General features: G+C 40.3%; 1 long non-coding RNA gene across 1 annotated transcript in view; it reads left to right on the top strand.

Moving 5' to 3' along the window:
- Positions 1 to 7264, top strand: part of LOC135361920 (uncharacterized) — a 357682-nt gene extending 350418 nt beyond the window's left edge. The window contains exon 8 of the long non-coding RNA XR_010406089.1: positions 6373 to 7264. This is a non-coding gene — a long non-coding RNA (uncharacterized LOC135361920). The remainder of the gene's footprint in view (positions 1 to 6372) is intronic.
- Positions 7265 to 20715: the final 13451 nt, after the last annotated feature.

The raw sequence follows: 20715 nt of genomic DNA, 5'->3' as shown, positions 1-20715 counted from the left end.
ATGCAGTCCTGATTGGAGGATTCTTCGGGTTTAACAGGAGATCTTTTTGAATAAATATCCAGTCTTAAAAGACTGGTTATAAGAGGGGCGCCTGGGTGGCTCAGTCATTAAGCGTCTGCCTTCGGCTCAGGTCATGATCCTAGGGTCCTGGGATCAAGCCCCACATCGGGCTCCCCGCTCAGCGGGAAGCCTGCTTCTCCCTCTCCCCCTGCTTGTGTTCCCTCTCTCACTGTCTCTCTCTCTCTCTGTCAAAATAAATAAATAAAATCTTAAAAAAAAAAAAGACCGATTATAAGATTTCTTATAAGATTAGGGGCACCTAGGTGGCGCAGTCAGTTGAGTTTCCGACTCCTGGTTTTGGCTCAGTTCGTGATCTCTGGGTCCTGGGATCGTCCGGCCCCTCGTCGGGCTCTGTGCTCAGTGTGGAGTCTGCTTGAGATTCTCTTTCCTTCTGCACCTGCCCCTCCCACTTGTGCACACTCTCTCTCAAATAAATAAATAAATAAATAAATAAATCTTTAAAAAATATTTCTTATAAGATTAATTACCCAAATGTCCCAAACTCAGCTCATCATTCTTCCCTGGAATTTTTTCCTTTCTCTGGATGATGCCGCTATTCATTCATTCAGTTACCCAAGCTAACAGCTATGAGTGATCTCTACTGCCCACATCCTGTCATATCCCAAGTCCTGTGGAATCATCTCTGCAACATGTCAGAAACCTGCATCCTCTCCATTTTCACTACTGTCCCCCTGTTTCAAAACCTCTTCAGTTATATATATATACCAGCAGGTTTCAACCAGTTTTTCTGCCTCCCATCTGTCCTAATTTATTCTGCACAGTACTGCTGTTTATTCTTACACATGCACACACCTGTTCATTTCTCAACTATTTACTGAGACCCATATTTCAAGAAGAAGCGGAAAATACAAATATGAATGTGATATTGATAACAGTGACATATATTATTGTGCCTGGCACTGTTTTAAGTGCTTTACATGTCTTATCATTAAATTCTCATTAAAAAATATGAACAGGTACAATTTGTACCTATACTTCAGAAGCTAAAATGAAAAAAACAGGCATGGAAAAGAGAAGTGATTTATTTAGCCTGCAACTACTCTCATAAGGGGTTTGGTGTGAGAATTAAGCCCTAGAGAAAAAGGTTTGAATGAGTGTTTTCTCATTTCTTCCAAAGAGAACATGTAGCTAGCACCATTCTAGGTACATAGGAGAGAAATTCATGTGTTGCATCCAGTGATTGCTTTGGGGCATTAGGGTTTAATTCTCAGGTGAAACCCCATTAAAAAAAGAAGTCCTATTGTGATCATCATTTTGCAATATACACGAATATCCATCATTATGTTGTACACCGAAACTAATATAACGTTGTATATCAGTTATATTTCAACTGAAAAGAAAATGAGAGAGAAGTCAGGTTACAGGGTTGGCAGAGTTTGGATCCAGTATTGGATCTCCGTCTGTTGACCCTAGTGCCCATGTTCTCAGCCACTATGGATTGCTAAGACATGCTCTCATGGACAGTTTTCCTTGTCACAACTGTCCAATATTCAACCTTTTCCTATTGTTGGTATAAGGGGAAGAGAACGAATTTTTCTCCTATCTTTCTGGGCTCTTGGCTGAGACTCTGTACCCTGCTAATAAAAAATTCACAGGAGAAAAACGTAAGTTTAATAACGTGTATCCTTCCTGTATACATGGGAGAGACCCAGGAACTGCATAACTCCCTGAAATGGCTCAAGCCACCACCTTCTATACTATCTCCAGCTAAAGAGAAAGAAGATGTGGTGTGTGTGTGTGTGTGTGTGTGTGTGTGTGTTGGGGGTCAGTTATGGAAGGTTATCAAGCAGAGCACACTAAACAAGGGTAAGATTGTTATGCAGATTTAAATTGTTGCCTTTTCCATTGGGAAGAGTTTCTAGAGATTTAGAGTCCTCTCCCTTTTCTTGGTACGGAGAAAAAGACACCTTTACAAAGGGAGTTCCCTTTACAAAAGGATCACTTCTAGTCAGTTTTCAGAGCTTCTCCTGTGTCTGTTGTTTCTTAAAAAAAACCGGTTCAAGATAATCCTAATGCCAAAGAGGCATATTTTGGGGTGTTATATTCTACTTCCCCTTCATTGGGAATCCCATATTTCACGCAGAGCTTCACCTCCCATCAGGGAACATGAAATATTCTTTTTGTCTCTGCCCCAAGGTAGCCAGGCATAAACCCATAACCCAGATTCCATCATGAGGTTGTGCACCCACACCCAGGACTTTAAGACTAGAGAGAGTAACTCAGCAACACAAGGGAAAGTTAGGGTATCCTCCCCATTACTGAGACCATGTTACCAAGTGTCTAGCATCAGTGCTATCCACTGATTCAAAACATGGATTTATGCTTACATTTGTAAATAGGGGTTTACCTCACCTTAAGATTGGTTAAAAAAAAGTTAGTCACAACACTTGTGAAAGAATAGGAAGGCAGACTTTATTCAGAACCACCACGATTGGTGTAGGAACCACTGCAAAGGGGTTTTGCAGTGGGGGAGAGAGATAGGACTCAACTCCAAATACATAAATGAAAAATGGGAATTTTTAGCCAAGGAGCAGAGTGGGGGTCCATTGATGGAAAAATTAGTGAAAGGAAACATCAGAGGTAAGGGGGGTGGATTTTCTGGCTAAAGTGACCCAACAGAATTTTTCCTGAAGGCAGGCCAGGTTGATTGGACATCACCTAGGGGATGGTGGAGGATGAAGAATGTGGTTAGAACTTGAAAATGATTAGGTATCAAGGGCTGGTGATTCTGGCTAAACTGGCTTAACAGGACCCTTGCTAGAAGTAGACAGTGCAAAGATGAACATGGAGGCCCAAAAGTCAGGACCTAGTTGAAAAGACAGTTCGGAGGAGCCTGATTAACAGACATTACAGAGTTCATGCACATATTATAAAATATGAAGTGAACCACTGTTTATAGTTTACCATTATTATTACACGTTGGCTTTCTAAAGATAGGGCTGATTTCTGAACATGTGCCTCATGGAGTTGTAAGGATTAAATTTATATCTCTATGTGGATGTATATAGAAATACATTTTATGGTATGGTGAACCACTATCTCCAATAGTAGGCATAAATCCATATCTCATATATATAGTATTTTATATATATAATGTATACTGTGTACCCTAAAGATACAGATTTATTAGCAGGGATTATATGCTCTTTTTTTTTTTAAAGATTTTATTTATTTATTTGAGAGAGAGAATGAGAGAGAGAGAGCATGAGAGCGGGGAGGGTCAGAGGGAGAAGCAGACTCCCTGCCGAGCAGGGAGCCCGATGCGGGACTCGATCCTGTGACTCCAGGACCATGACCTGAGCCGAAGGCAGTCAGTTAACCAACTGAGCCACCCAGGCGCCCTATATGCTCTTTTTTTTTAATGGATATAGCAGTGGTCTTCAAACTTTTTTGATCAACACCCTAAATGCGTTGTTTAAAATCCCTTCTGCTTTCTTCTTGGGTTTTGTTAATTTTTTTTTAACTTTATTTATTTAAATAAGTAATCTCTACACCCAATGTGGGGCTCAAGCTCACTACGCTGAGATAAGAGTCACGTGCTCTTCTGTCTGAGTGGAAGGGTCCCCTCTTCTTGGGTTTTAAATATTTCATTATGTTTAAACATTTCATGTCTTTGGAGTTTATTTTGGCTAGTGGAGTGAGGGATCGTTCCCTCCATTACCCCCTATCAGCTTATTTTCCAGTAACCAACCTGTGCTGTGAATAATCTATCTGGGGCCCAATGACATAAAACTTATCTTCAAAATGTGATGCGGGACTTGTGTTATGGACTGTTGGCTGAAGAATTGTGTGTGAAGGACACATGAGGCTTCAGCCTGCTTGGATTTAAATCCAGAATGTCAGAAGGGGTTTTCGTGGATTGTGTGGCTCAGGCTAACAAGACTGGCCCAGTGGTCTTGCAGTAAAGCCCCCTGTGCCACAGGCCTCTTGAGCGTGACTTGGCATTTGGTCTTCTCCTGCTAATGATGAGCTACAAGTTGGTTGCCTCCTGAAGGAGAGTGAAATATACCATCCTGAAATATACCTCTTTGGCATATTGATTTTTTGAAGCTCGTTATTTTTAAGAAACTGCAGACACAGGTGAAATTCTGAAAAGTGAGAAATTACCCTTTTGTAAGAAACATTTGTATGTATAAGAGAAATCTCCATTTGTAAGTGTATCTCCCTTGCTGGACTAGCAAAAAAAGGGTGGCTAAACCTTGAAGAACTCTTAGCAATGGGGAAGGCAAAGACCTAAATCTTCATGACAACCGTACCCTTGTTACTGTGCTTTGCCTGGTAACCTCTCATAAGGTATACCCCACCCCCAACATCTTCTTTTGTCTTTTGCTGAAGATGGTATTTAGGGCCATTTCAGGGAGTTACTCCATTTTCCTGGGTCTCTCCCATGCGTACAGGAGGCATACGTGTTACTAAACTTCCGTTCATTTTTTCCCTGTATGTCTGTCTGGGTTTTTTTAAGATTTTATTTATTTATTTGACAGAGAGAGACACAGCAAGAGAGGGAACACAAGCAAGGGAAGTGGCAGAGGGAGAAGCAGGCTTCCCGCCGAGCCCGATGCGGGGCTCGATCCCAGGACCCTGGGATCATGACCTGAGCCGAAGGCAGAGGCTCAATGGCTAAGCCACCCAGGTGCCCCTGTATGTCTGTCTTATATTAATTTAATTAATAGACCAGCCAAAGAACCTTGAAGGGAAGAATGAAAAAAACTTTTCCACTGCTACATTTCCTCCTCCCCCCTCCCCCCACCTTGCTGCCACACTGACTGCCTGTTTCTAGAAGATGGTTTGATCAGGGCTGCCTGCCCTGCCACTAGCTCTAAGGAGTCTATATGTTGCAGGATTTCTTTTCCTTCAGTGCCCACGGTTCTTGGTCACACTGCTCCAAAGAATGAAGAGGTAGACCAGATGAAGAGTGGTGGGCAGCAAAGCAAAGTTTATTGAGTGATAGTACGAAGCTCCCGAAGAGGGAGGGGACCCGAGAGGGTTGCCATTTTGATGTTTAAATCTAGGAGTTTTTATGAGATTGTTGGTGGGGTGTTTTAATTTGACTAACCCTCCTTGTGCCTGTCATCCAATCAGCTTTTTGTCCATGTGCTCATCTACCTATCAAGTAGTCGTTTACATGGGAGAGGGTGAAGGGCTCCTTCCAGGGTGGTATAGAATAACAGAATGGGGTCCTTTTCCTTTTAAGGGCAGTTTCCTCTTAAGACGGGGGCCCCTGGCCCTTGCCTTCCTTTCTTCAAACTGCCCTCCATTATCCCCTACCTCAGCCCAGCCCTGCACTAAACTTGCTCTGTTAAACAGGGGATTCTTATGCTACTTATTTTTGAAAAGCTTTGTGCTCTACTCAGATTCCAGAGTTCACACTGTAATTCTGATAATTAGTAGCTGTGTGATAATTAGGGGCCAAGGCCAGGCTGCCCCAAGATGGGCCACTTTGGCATGAAGATTATTTTGAGTTAAAAAGCAATCACAACCCAGCAGATCCAGGAAAAGCTTTGTAGGGGCCAAGGGCAGGCTGCCTCAAAATGTGCCACTTTGGCATATTGATTATTTTAAATAAAAGTTACTTAAGAGACAGCCTGTGTAGCAAGGACATTCAGGCCCTCTCTGCCCCTCTGAAAGCAAGAAATAAACCTCCCATGTAAAAGGTACCCTCCTTGTACCAGAAAGTAAAGAAAAATCCTTATCACCAGAGATAGGAAATTTAAAGCCCAGAAAACTGTATACACAACCCTTGTAATATTTTACTAATTTACTACCCCAGTCCAAATTCTGTTTAGAATTCATCACTCATTGAAGCTCCCAAAGTTCAGTTTTCTTTTCTTTTCTTTTTTTTTTTTTTTTTGTCCACCAGTTCCTTGCAGATTGATTATCTCTTTGTCTAAAAAGTATAAAAACTCCCTTGGTCATTTCTTTAGGTCTCCATTCTATGACTGGGCCTCCATGCACATGTAATAAAACTTTTGTTTTTTTCCTCCTCTTAATCTGTTTTATGTCAATTGAATTCTTAGACCAGCTGGAAGACCTTGAGGTTAGAGAAGAATTTTTTCTTCCCTTGAAGCTCTTTACCTCCCCCTCAGTTGCGTGGAAGAATTTAGGTAGAGGACCTGCCCCCGGAAAAGAGCTTTCACCATAGATAACTACGTTGTGATGGAAGTTATGTAGTGTGGACTGGGAGGAACCTATCAAGGCCTGTTTGATCAAAGCCCTTTCTGTGTCCCATTTTTTGAGTGACCTGCCAAATATTTGTTTACCAAACATAGACTCTTTTTCATTCTTCTTCAGGGTTGTACTTCTTCCTTTTGAAGTCCCAAGCCCCCACCTGCTTCTTACTTCAGGATGACTTACAGACCTCATTTTGCCTGACTGTCTTTGGAGTTTCCATGTCTTTGTGGATTCCCCGTATGTACACTCTTTAATTTGATTTTCTCCGGTTAATCTGTTTCATATCAATTTGATTCTTAGTCTGGCTAGAAGGACCTGGAAGGGGACAGAAATTTTTGCTCCCCAACGGTGATCTTGAGTGAATTACTTTCTCTGTGCCTCTGTTTCATTGTTTGTAAATGGGGATAATAAAAGTACCTACCTCACAGGGCCATTAGGATTAAATTAGTTAATACTTAGAACATCTCTTGGTATATAGTACATCCTTTGTAGTTATTACCAATTACTCCCCAGTATCTGCAGAATTTCAGGTCTGTCCTGGCATTCACCTCTGTTTAGGTTAGGATTACACTGCATTTGGCTGATAGTCTTTCAGGTTATAGTTTGTTATTATGGCTATTTCTTGATTTCGTTTGAAATGCAATTTCCTCCCATTTTACATATTCTTTGGGTGATGGTGGGGGTTGATTTCATATGGGAAGAAATATCTCTTCACAGTTTTTCAATATAAGATAAAGAGATCATTCTACACATATGTAATGTATCCCTGATCATTTCTGTCATTAAAATAAGAAGATACATATTCTTTCTCTGTGCTTCGGTTGTATTTGATATTTACTTGGATAAAGAACACATTTACTTGGTAAAGAACACATCTATCCAGAAAGAATTCAGAGACTTTGAAGTGGTTTTTTTTTTGTTGTTGTTGTTGTTTTCACTTGTGTTTTGTTATCTTAAAAATCCCTAGCCATTTATCTGATAGAAATGCTATCCCATTTGATGGGTGGAGGGTGTGATAAAATTACCTTTAAATAAATAACTGGAAAATAACAGGTACAGTTCAATTTGGGTACATTTCAAAATCCCTTTCTCCAGCAATTACACAAAGTTACAGAAATCTATAGGCAACAGACATTTATTTTTATTTTCTTAATTTTATTTTGTGTAAATACAGCCATTGTGCTCTCCGTGAACTTCCCTTTAAATTATGTTGTGTTTTTCCATTGACTCTCTAAAGTAGGGTTGTATTTCTCCACTTGTGTCACATGGAGGTGTTGTGTGGACCAAATCAGATAATGTATGTAAAGCAATGAGAGCCCCAAAGGTGCCTGGCATGCCGTAAGCTCTCAATGAATGCTTGCTATTTTTCTTAGCCTCTCTAGCCCTGCAGGAGGAAATGTATCCCATGAGAATAAGCATTGAGCTGGGGTCATTTCCATTGCACACAGAGCTCCTTTCCAGATCCCCTTCTCCATTTGCAGACACCTGCAAGGAAACTCCACAAGGTTGCAAAGGCCTCCTTTTGGGGCCCTTTTTCTAAATTAAATTTTGTGGCTCATCCCAGCTTCTTTCTCTTACTTGATTTAGATTTAAAAACCCTTGGTGAGGGACTGCTGGGTGGCTCAGTTGGTTAAGCGTCTGCCCTTGGCTCAGCTCCTGATCCTGGGATCGAGCCCTGCTTCCTGTTCCCTGCTCAGTGGGGAGTCTGCTTCTCCCTCTGCCCCCCTCCCCCGCTACTTGTGCTCTAGCTCTCAGACACACACTCTCTCTCTCAAATAAATAAATAAAATCTTAAAAAAAAAAAAAAAAACCCTTGGCGAAATCACCTTCCAACTATACTTGAAATGCAGGGTGCAGACTGCTTCTCTGGTCCTGTAGTAACTGATGCTTTTGGAGGCTAAAATGCAGCAGTGCAGTGGTGTATTTGAACTTGCTGACTGTGGGAAGAGCCTCCACTTCTGATGATTTTATCTAGACCTCATGTCTAGAGTCAGGACGCACCAGCCCTAATGGTTGAAAGGCACAGCACTGAACCTGGTCAGGCCTGTTTGAGGTTTTTGGTAGCTATGTGACCAAGATGAGGTACCTAAAAGCTCAGTGCCTTAACTTCTTCATCTGAGAAGTGGGGACAACAATAATTCCTACCTCATTCCTTCCTGAAGGTGAGGGTTACATGAGATATATTTTTTTTAAAGATTTATTTGTTTATTTTAGGGGGATATGGAGGGAGAGAGAGCGCACACAAGTGGGGGGAGGGGCAGAGGGAGTGAGAGAATCTCTAGAAGACTCAGTGCTGAGGGCGGAGCCTGACCTGGGGCTCGATCTCATGAGCCATGAGATCATGACCTGAGCTGAAATCAGGAGTTGGACACTTAACCGACTGAGCCACCTAGGCTCCCTGGTGCAATGTTTTTAAGCATGTGAGACATGTGTCCACCTACATCAACATCACACAGCAAATGGGACTAAGAATTAAGATCGCCTGTGTCAACATGACTTATTTTTCCAGGATAATCTCACCCAGGAAATGTAAGAGTATAAAACGATAAATAGCTTCCCTCTTTGCTTCAGGACATTCCTGTAAGGGAAGTTTACTTTACTCTCCTAGGAAGCAATTCATTTACCAAACAACAGTGTACTTGCCAAGGCTTGCTCTGAGATCATTTGTCTACCATTAAATACTAAGATATTATGTTAAAACCTTGCCCAATTAGGCCACCACTGAAAGTCATACTTTAAATTAGACCCTGGGGTACCTGGTTGGCTCAGTTGGTTAAGTGTTCAACTCTTGATTTTGGTTCAGGTCATAATCTTGGGGTCATGAGATCAAGCCCTATGTCAAGCTCTGCACTCAGCAAGGAGTCTGCCTGAGATTCTTTCTCTCATCTCCCTCTGCCCTCCCCCACCCCTGCTCATGCTCTCTAAATAAATAAATAAATGAATAAATAAAATCTTGAAGAATAAATAAACTAACTATCCCTCTTTTGCCCTTCTTATTCTGATCTGACCCTTGGTCCCTGTCTGACCTCTTCTTATATTGCACCCCACTCATCTTCACTCAATGCCAGCCATATCAATGTCCTTGCTATTGCTCAAATGGTCTAGGTATATTCCCACTACTGGGTTTTAAATTTGTTCTTCCCTACAAATATCCATTTGACTCATTTTCTTGTTTCCTTCAAGTCTTTGTTCAAATGTCCCATTATCAGAGTGATTTTCCTAACTACTTCATATAAAATCCACCTGCCCAGTGCTGGCTGGCCCCGTTTTTTTTTCCTCCAGAGGATTCATCATAACTTACCATATTGTTCCTATTTGTGTGTGTGTGTGCGTGCATGTATGTCTTCCTGCCACCAGAATGTAAGCATCATGAGAAAAGCAACTTTATTTTTATTTGTTCTTATATCCTTAATGCCTAAACAGTGCCTGAATCATAGTGAGACCTATTATTAATAATAATAATATTTATTATTAATATATTGAGGTCTCACTATGATAAATATTTTTGAAATAAAGGGATAAAATGAATGAGAAGTGAAAGTATAAGGAGACTGAGTCTCAGTTGCTGACACTTTATAGAAACAGCCATTTCATCTAGACTGAAATGGCCTGAGGATGTCTCTGGCATGAACCAGACAATTAAGTCATGTTGTCCAAAACTGATCATGTCCATTTCTTGCTTATAACCCTTGAATGGTTTCCTACTCATCAGGAGTTGGCAAACTAAAGCCCATGGGCCAAATCCATTCCAGTGCCTGTTTTTGTGAATAAAGTTTTATTGGAACAGAGCCATACTCATTCATTTATGTATTGTCTATGGCTGCTTTCCTGCTACAACAGTATAGTTGAATAGTACAACAAGCCATATGGCCCACAAAGCCTAAAATATTTATGATACGATCCTCTATAAAAACAGTTTTATGGGGTGCCTGGGTGGCTCAGTCGGTTAAGCGGACGACTCTTAGTTTCGGCTCAGGTTGTGATATCCTGGGTCCTGGGATTGAGCCCTGTGTCAGGCTCTGCACTCAGCAGGGAGTCTGCTTCGGGATTCTCTCTCTCCCTCTGCCAGCTCCCAGCTCTTTTAAGATAAATAAATCTTAAAAAAAAATAAAAACAGTTTTATGACCTTTGCTATAGGCTAAGAAGAAGTACAGTGTTCTTCAGACCTGTCTCTTACTTAGAAAAGCAGTGTGGGATTTGGCTAAGAGTTTGGAATCACATAGGTTAAAATGCCCACTCTGTCAGTTATTAGCTGTGGGAACTTGGGTGAGTTACTCAACCTTTCCAAGCCTCGGTTTTCTCATCTGAAAAATGGACATAATAGTGGCGCTTACCTCGGTTGTTGTTAGAATTCAATTGCTGTCTGTAAGTATGATTCTTGCCACAGAGCTTGGCATATGGCAGGCATGTACGCAATTTAGGCTATGATTTTTATAGCTAACTCTCCAACAACTTCATGTCTTATGCTTCATTTATTATTAACACTCAACTGCTGAGTGTTCCTGTACACTTCAAGTTGCTTTCTGCTTCCGTAATTTGCCTACTGCCTTCGTTTGCCTGGAACATTTCACTGGAATTTTAATTACCTTTGTAGACCTCCACTAAGGTTCCTTCTCCTGTCAGAAGACTTCCTCGAAAGCCATGGGTAGATTCATTGGTCCACTGTGGTCTCATAGTACCCTTGCAATTAGTGCCCACTCTTAAGACTCAACACATCAAATTGAAATAATGTAAGTCTCTGTCTCCCAGACTAAAAGCCCCCAGTGGTGGTAGTAGTGGTGTGTAGGAGGTGGGGTGGGGGAAATGGTTCTTACTCATTTTTCTATTTCCAGTACCCAGTGCAGTACTTGGAACATAGTGACTGGTTGTGGCTAAATCTGTAACTCGAAGGAGGAGATATTCCCTTTTGTTCTTTCCCATTGGTTCACATGTTGCTTGTAGTTATTTCTAATTGAAAGGAGAGCATTGGTTCTGGCTTAAGCTTCCTGTGAAGGAGGGTGGTGGCAGGGAGCTGCCTCAGCTCAGAGTCTGCTTTGAAAGTCTCTGTTGGCTCAGGCCAGACTGCAGGGACAGAACAGTCAATTTCCTATACAGTTTGCTGTGGCAGAGGGAAACAAGCAATGCATTATCTTTCTGATGACATTTCGTGGCTTGAGTCCCACCTCTGCCACTTACTAATGATATGGTTTTAGTTTGTCATTTCCCTCAGCCTCAGGTTCCTTGTTGTAAACCTGGGGAACATACTTCTCTCACTGACTTAGAACTAAGAGAGATGAAGTTAGTAAAAGCTCTTGATAAATTGATAAATACACATTAAGCACAGTTATACTTAAGCTATTGTGATGGGCCCATTGTCTTGGCTCATTGAGTGAGGAGCAGAAATGGGACCTTCATGGGTTTGTTTATAAATTGGTTCATTCCGTAAAGACAAGGCCGGTCCTATGTGGTTGGCTCATTCCATCAGATTAGTGTAGGCCACTAGGACTTGTGTGACAAAAATATTAACACAAAACAATTATTTGACCCAATGAGGCAATACTTTTGAAAATATTCCTTCACAGAAGATATAACCTAATTATCAAAAAATGGCTTTGAAGTATTTTAGTTTGATGAGTGATAGTTATCTCTGTGATCTAAAAGCAAGATCACAACTCTGTTTTGTGTTAATTTTCTCTGCCATATTAAAAAAAAAATACTACAATGTTTATTATCCCCCAGTTCCTGTGGGCCACAAGTCCAGGCAAAGCTTAGATGGGTCCTCTGGTTCATGTCTCACAAAGCTGTAATCAATGTGTTAGGTAAGACTGGGTTCCCATCAAAAACAAGCCACGTATCTTCTCCATATACTCAATGGGAAAGGATTACAAAGAGGGCCTGTGGCTTGCTTTTAACCAATCCACAGTGGCAGAGGTGATGGGATGTAGGTCATCCTGTGTACATGATCACTTAAGTGTGTAACACTTGTCTTGGCTGAAGCTCCTGTAACAGAAGTCAGCTTAATAAGAGAAAAACAAAAGTTTAGCATGTATATCTCCTGTATACATGGAAGATACTAATATAAGCAGGCCAGGTCTGAGGACCCAGAGGAGTCCTGCAGGACCAGCCAAGAGTGTCCTTGGCTTTGCACAGGATGGACATCAAACCCAAGCCAGCAGGAAGTGGGGGTAGAATTTATTGAAGATATGGAGAGAGTAGATACAGATGTAGTGTCTGGGAGACTCAGAATGGAAAAGCTGAATGAGTCTCATCTTTGCTTGGGGTCTGGCGTTTTTATTTAGGATGGTGGCCTGGTGGATGTGTCCTCTCAGGCATCCTGAAACGAATGAGTGCTCAGGAGTCCTCCATAAGTCACTTATGGCCTGGAGCAAGGGGTCTTGGCATCAAGGTGCCTGGAGTCCGTGGTCTCAGAAAACGTACATGATGACCTGGTCTGGTCACTCCTTAGATGTTATCTATGGTGCTGGAACGCTCCAAAGAAACCATTAAATCCTTGACCTTTACAAGGTGGACATACATTAAGACATGTGTAAGGCAGAGGTGCAGGTCCTAGCAAGAAGAAAAGCAGGAAAAGGAGCAAAGGACAAAACAGCATTTTTCATGGGGTCCCTTCAGTTTCCTTGTCTCAATAACCAGGGGAAAATGAGTAATTCTCAGAGGTGGCTTAGAATTCAGGCTTAAATACTATCTTCAGCTAAAAACAAAAGAAAGAAGGGCAAGGGGGAGGCCATTTATGAGCAGGTGACCTAGAAAAGTAAGGTAAACCAAATAAGGTTTGTTATGCAGATTTAATTAAGTGCCTTCTCCATTGATAAGAGTCTCTTGTGATTTGCGGTCATCCTTCCCTTCCTGGTAGTGTGAAGGAGACACCTTTAGAAATGGAGATTTCCAGGGGTGCATGGGTGGCTCAGTCTGTTAAGAGTCTGACTCTTGATTTCAGCTCAGGTGATCTCAGAGTCATGGGATCTAGCCCCACAGAGGGCTCTGTGCTCAACACAGAGTCTGCTTGGATTTCTCTCTCCTTCTCCCTCTGCCCCTCCCCCTGCTTCTGCGCTTTCTCTCTCTCTCTCTCTCTCAAATAAATAAAATCTTAAAAAAAAATAGAAATGGAGATTTCCTTTATACGTGTAAATGTCCCATACAAAAGAGTAACTTTTACTCTTTTCAGAGCTTCTCCTGTGTCTCCTGTTTCTCAAAATAATCTTTATGGCAAAGAAGGTTATTTTGGGGTGGCATATTCTGCCATCCTCTGGTGTAAATACCAGTAATCTGAGAAGGCACAAAATCTGACTACCAAACTGTAGAACCACTAAGGTATGTCCCTCTTTAATTTAACACAGATATGTGTGTGTGTGTGTGTGTGTCTGTGTGTGTTTCAAGTGGTGATAAGCTCCATAAGAAAAGAGATTTTTGTCTCTTTTGCTCACAGTTGCATCTTCGGCACCCAGACCAATACCCGAGAAAGGAGATGCTCATTATGTATTTGTGGGATGAATGAATTGATGAACAAGTGAATCCCCACTGTGTGCATGGCACTGACAATTATTTGGGGCTGTGGTAGTGTATGATATATTTACTTTGCAGCATTTCTTACACCCAAATAGCATAAACCTTTATCCTCGTAGTGACAACAAATTCTGAATTATTGAATGTAGAACATTTGACAAGAATTATGGGATTATTTTGAACTCAGTGAAGACATGTAGCTATTAAATTTCTGAAGCCCAGTGATTTTTATGATGTAAAATTTACGACCAAGTCACCTTTCTGAAACTAATTATGAGAAAATAGAACTTTCAAGTCGGAGAATTCTAACGTGATTAAAAAAGCACTTGACCCTGCCTCTTCTCCATCAAATCTCTTTTCTGTTTTGTGCAGACACAAATTTTTATCTTAGCCTCTGAAGAGTTATGCCCTACAGTAACTTGTAATGACTGCCATCTGTTAAGGAGAAATCCTTAACATTATAGAATTATCTCATGTTACAGCTTTAGGATTTCCTGAACCAGAATACAGAAAAATAGCACCTCGTGGCTTCAGCCGATTTTTTTTGTTTGCTTGTTTGTTTACACTGAAATTCCAGTGTCAAAAAGTCAGTCCTTGTTCCATCCTCACTAGAAGACAATATTCCAAAGTCCATAGTGGAGTACAAAGGAGGAAAAAAAAAAAGAAAAGGGAAAAGAAAGCAGAATGTTTTAGATGCCAAACAGCACATGGAGAGTTTTGTACTCGGGGACGTCTGGGAACATCAGTGACAGGATGCCTTCTCAAGCTGCTGGAGTCCCTCTGATGAGAAGGCTTTATGGAAAAAAAATAGGCAATCAGCATTCTGCAAAGGATGACATTTTCTATTAAATTGTCCCCACTTTTTATATAACACAGCTGCAACAGCTTTATGTGGCTTTTCCTAATGATACCTCGTCTTACGAGCACACACAGTAGCAAAATAGTTTGTCAATGGCTCCTTCTAAATTTACAATGTTTCAGAGTAATGACTTCCCACTTCACCTGAGAGTCCCCATTCCCCACCCCCAAGAGTCCCAGATGCCTGTATTTACTGCTGCCTGTAACAATACCGAACTTTAAAATGGGCCACTGCATATGAAGGGCAGACTATGTCATAGAGGCTTCCCAGTAACATCCTCCTAATGTCGACAGTGTTGTTCTTCAAAAAAAGCTGCCATGTGGATTGATAATTGATGATTTAGTACAGTTTCTTCTATACCCACTCCATAAATACTCACTGAGTGAATGAATGGTCAATTAACTTCTCTAGGTTTCCTTTTAATTAAAAAGAAAGGTAGTTTTGTAGTTTTCATGTTTAGCAAGTTGCTGTTAAGGGCAATGGTTGCAAATTGGTATGTCTTCTAAGTGCTCTCAGCTGGTGCTGATGCCCTTCCTCTATATTAAATTGCTACTGTTTTGCAGATTGTGTAATACCCTGAATTATATATACTACTGATAAATAACATGATCTCCTGAAGAAATTATCTGGATTAATCTCGATCGAGCACTTTTGGCTGTGAGATTTGATGTCTCATATTAAAGTGCTCATTTTGAACATTAAAGGTATACTTCAAACCTCCTAACTTTTATTGGGCTGTAATGTTCACAGGAAGTTCTGTAATTATTTAGCTATATTTCAGATGGATCCTAAAATCAATGTCATGAAGTTTAAGGCTCACTTTTGCAATATTTAAGCTAAAAGATAACAACACACTCTAGTTTTCTGGTTTATGTTTATTATTTGTTTCCACAGAGCATTTTTGATAACGTAGTGAAAACAAAAGAAAGCAAAAATGACTAATATAAAGTACTTTGAAATTTATAAATGTAAAAAGTTTTTGAAAATTTTGTTATTAACATTATAATAGCCTACAATTTAGTTTGGAAAATCCTTCTCTATCTCTGTTGATATCAGGTGTCCCTATTATCTTTTCTTAGCTCATTGTATATTTTCCTTTCATGATACTGATATATTTGGATTATATGATTTATTGGTCAATTAAGAGGAAAGTTGCATAAGAACAGGAACCGGATATATTTTGCTTACCACTGATTCTTAGCAGAGATTTTTGGCACAAAATGGATTATTCAGTAAATTTTCTTGAATAAATGAAAGAGTAAAACATGGCTAGGGAAAGTTCAGCTAACTCATTTATTTTGAATATCTGAGTAGAGTTTGGTTGAGTGAGTAGGTAGATATGTCATAATTTCCTGATCTCATCCTGTTAGACATTTATTTTTTTGCCAATCTTTTGTCATTTTAAGTAATCTAATTATTAGTCATATTTGCCTATGAAATGTGTTGTAGCATTTCAAACTAATACCAAAAGATTTTAGAATGCATAATGAAATAGCCCCCAGACATCCAGAAAAACAACAGAAACAATGTTAATGTTAATTCATGCATTGGTCCTGTGGATATGAGACTAGATATCCAAATTCCATGATTAACACTTTTGTTTTTTTCCAATAACTTCATATTGAAGTCTCAAAATATCCTTGATGTTTTCAAGCCCTTAATTTTTTCACATTCTGACATGAAGTATTTAAGTCAAGCATACATTTGTAAGAGAGATTATTTCCACTCTAATAAAAAATAAAAAACTTTTTTTCTGCTCGTTTGTTGAGCTCTCATCCTTCTCTGGCTGCTGGGATATACATGGCAGAGCTGCCCTGAGAAGTAGCATTGTTTTTGATTTCTGGTAGAAATGAAATAGTGCCATGTACAGCCTAGCTCAGAGCCCAAATAGCAATGGTCTCTACTTTTAAAAAGTTGTATCATAAGCCTGTATCTAACTGACAAAATTATTTGTTACTGTGTTGGGGAGTAAATGATAGGGGAGAAAACTGACCACAAAATATATTCATATGTTCAAAAATCAAATAGTATTTCAGAAACAAGTAATGTTTGCTTTGGTTTCTGGTACAGACCAGTCTTCCCTCAAATGGCAAAGTGTAATGACAGTGAAGATATAGGTCAATTTCACACCAACTACAGGGTAGAATGGAAAGCAAATGTCTATTTCTTTACACAATATGCATCATGGAAGCATAATAAAGCTTGGGCACATGTGAAAAAAAAAACAGACCTGCGTTATGAAGCATAAGGAAGGAGAGTATGGGTGATAAAGCAGGTAGCCAGTATGGTCAAGCCTGGTTTGAGCTCTGGAGGTAGCAGCACTGTATGACTTTTCAGGGAGTGGCCCAGGTTATATCCGGGGCAGGACTAGTAGATAATGAATGGAAAAATGGATGGAATCCAAAGGGGGAAGCAAAGAAATAAGAAGGGGTGCTATTGTATAAATATATAAACCTGAGTGTTGGAAAATCCTGGGATAACATAAGCCTATTTTACTTCCCTGTTGACTCAGTCCCTGATCACATACACAAATCAGTGGTGCTAGCTAATTATTGCCTTGCTCCTGCTATTTCTGCTCCACCAGAAAATGGCAGGGAAGGCACACTCCTTTGGCAGTGTTGTAAATTGAGTTAGGATGGTAGTTATTTGCAGATACCTCTCTCCGAGCCTCTGATAGTCCTATATCAAAAAACCTTTGATTGGCTCTGTTCAGGGATGACAGACTGTCCTGTATGGGGAAGGGAGTAGGTTGAAGAAGTGTGAGCAACCTGCAGAATAGCTTGCCCAGGTATAAATGAGAGGGTTGGGTTTAATCTGCAAAACTTCTAATTAACATCTTGCATGACTTATTTCTCTTATTCCACTTATTCCACTCCTCTCCTCCCCACCCAAGGTATCAGTAAAACCAGACTGCTCCCCATTAGGCTTAAAACATGCTGAGCTTCCCTGCCTCTTTGCCTTTGCCTCTATGCTACCTTACACTAGAAAAGCCCTCCCGGAATTGTCAACTCTCAGACTTATTTATATTCAAAGACTTATCTCAAACTCCTTATCTGTCATGACATTCATTCATGAGGATATTTTTTCCTCTCTCTCTTTGAAGTCTGAGAGCTTTTTGTTTCCAGCTTCCACGACTCTTTGTGTCTATATTTGTGTTATGTAAGCACATTTTTCTTATTGATCCTTTAACAAACATTGAACATGAGCATTAAGGTGGTAAATTTGAAAACCCTTAGCTATTCTAACACACAGACACTCAGCTACATGCATTTGTACAGACTAGAGAGAGACTAAGTAAAGGGTCAGTCAGAATTAGTCGAGCTCGCTTTATGTGCTCCTCACATCTCCAGTCCCTGAGGTACTCCACATTCCTGTGTTTAAACAGTAGATTTGAAATAAACAATGAAGGTAAAGTGATCTTAAAGACACACACACACACACACACACACACAAAGAACTTGAGTTATTTCACTTGGTTTTTTGAATTGAAATTTCTTCTTTTTTAAAAAATTTTTTTATTGTTATGTTAATCACCATACATTACATCTTTAGTTTTTGATGTAGTGTTCCATGATTCATTGTTTGTGTATAACACCCAGTGCTCTGTGCAATACATGCCCTCTTTAATACCAATCACCAGGCTAACCCATCCTCTCATCCCCCTCCCCTCTAGAAGAAATTTTTTTCTTTTTTAATGGTTTTTTGTTTTACAACTAAAGAATGAATCAAGAAAATAATGATAAATATTAATTATTCTATGACTTTTACTGAAATCAATTTGGTCATATGGAAGATGGGAGTAGAAAAAAAAAAGGATCCACTGCAGATTTCAAATACACTAGGAAGGCCATTGATGTAAGCCTATTTCCTAATTTGAAAAATAGGAGTAGTATTGCTTTACTCACAGGGAAATTGTGGAAATCTAATGAGGTAACACACAAAAAGGCCTCATCCCAGTGTCTGGCACCCACTGAAGTAACAGTTCTTATTTTGAAGAACATAATGATGTGGTATCTTGGAGTAGAAAACAAGGTAAATGAATAAGAAATCTGCTATATTAGATAGGGATAGATGCTAGGGAGAAAACATAAATCAGTGTCAAGTGGCAGCATAGTGAATTGGAATTTTAGAGTGAGGATGATCATTGAGTAAACGCAAGAAGTCAGGGGTTAGTGGAAGAGCTGTAGGGGGAGGAGGGAAGGACAAAGGCCCTAAGAAAGGAGTGCGCTTGGAATGTTTGAGGTGTAGCAAGGGACCAGTAAGAAGGGGAGCCCTAGGAGATAAGGTTAGCAAGTAATAACAGGATGAGACAGGTCTTGTCAAGTTACAAATCATAGAAAATCTTTACTTTTTCTCTGAGGGACATTGGACACATTTGAAAGGTTTGAGCACAGTAGTGATAGGAATTGACTGCATTTTAACAGCTCTGGCTCCTGAGCTGAGAACAGAGTAAACAGTTCTTCCAAGTTGAAAGCTGCTCCCATGGTCCAGGTGAGGCACAATGACAAGTTGGACCAGGATGGTGGCAGTGGTGGTCATGAGAAATGGCTTTATTCTGTGTACATTTCAAAGTTAGGGATACATAAGTTAAAAACATTATCGCCATCTTCTCTTCTGGTATTCTCCCTTAACATGTACTCTAACTCTTTACACCACTAATCACACCTGAGGATTTCAGTAATCAACTGGTCTAACTGGGAGCCTCAGAGTCCAAGTGAGGCACATAACTGGTCTGTTTATTATAGAACAACAATCAACAGTGAATTGATGATGTTTTTCAAGTGAGAAAATAATATCAAGTGTCCTAGTGTCTTAGGGATTCCATTTTCCTTCTACATTGTGAACCCTTTAAATTGAATGAGACTAACCTTCATTTTTCTCTTTCCAAAGGTCTTCTTCCTTTTTTGTTTTTGTGCCAAGTCTTGTCTAATCCAGACCATTAATGGGTCTTTGACTTCTATTAACTTTTGGCTTATCTGTACGGAGGGAAGGGATCCATTTTTCCAGCCTTATTATCTCTAAATCTTTTTATTCACATAGAATACTCATGTGCTAGCTGGTAAAGTCAACAATTCCTCAATATCCATTTTAACTACATTAAATTAATGTCATCAAAAAATCTATTGAGCATGATGCCAGACACTATCCAAGGGATAAGTAAGATACGGTTTCCTTCCACTAGTAACTTATTATCTCAGAGGCAGATTTAAACCAATCAAAAACTCTGTATTACAATGTGATAAGTTCTTCGGGTAAAGAGGAAACAAATAATTTTGCCTGGCTAGGGTGGAATCTTATAATGAGGAAAGGCATCTTAGAGGGGTATAGGTGAGTTTCATCAGTGGAGAATGAGGGAAGGGGTCTTCCTGGAAATAGGAAGCAGGAAAAAGACTCAGAGCTATGATGATATGCATTCTGCCCAAGGGAAATAAAAAAAAGTAGTCCACTACCTCTATATGTCATGTTCTTTGTGTGGATGGATGGAGATGCGGTTGGAAAGATAGACTGAGAAATGGTTCTGAAGGCCCTGATATTAAATCATCATCTTATTCTGCCAAATTGACTTGGTGATTTTGCAGAGAAGCCAGAAGTGCTTATTATAATGGAGAATCTTTTGATCATCCAATACCACCCGGGATCTGAGCCTGTTCTTCAATTTTTCTAGGGAGCACATAACCCAAGGCCCTCAACATAGCAGTTTTGCATCTTTGTGCGAAAACAGTCCATTTGATTACATCTATATAAAAAAATTTTCTTTTGAAATAATTATAGACCCCTAGGAAATTGCAAAAAAAGTTATAAAAGTTCTCCTGTATCCTTCACCTGGCTTTCCCCAATGGTGGCATCTTGTAGAGCTTATAGATAATGCAATATCAAACCCAGAAATTGACATTGGTACATTACTATCAACAAGAATACAGACCTTTTTGAGCAGAGGACGGGAGCTGCGAGGAGCTGCATCTGCCGCAACCGCTCGGCCCGACGCTACGGGCCTCGCGGCTCCCACCTCGCTCGCCGCGCGCGCCGGCCCCTCCCCACCTGGCGCGCACCTGGGCCCGGCCGGGGTCCTGCCGAGAGCCGGGAGGGTGCGGGCCAGGGGT

This window comes from Mirounga angustirostris, unplaced genomic scaffold (genome assembly GCF_029215605.1).
Source record: "Mirounga angustirostris isolate CCGP_5_RB_7025 unplaced genomic scaffold, mMirAng1.0.hap1 SCAF_11, whole genome shotgun sequence".
Lineage (NCBI taxonomy): Eukaryota > Metazoa > Chordata > Mammalia > Carnivora > Phocidae > Mirounga > Mirounga angustirostris.
This window is presented reverse-complemented; position numbering and strand designations above follow the sequence as displayed.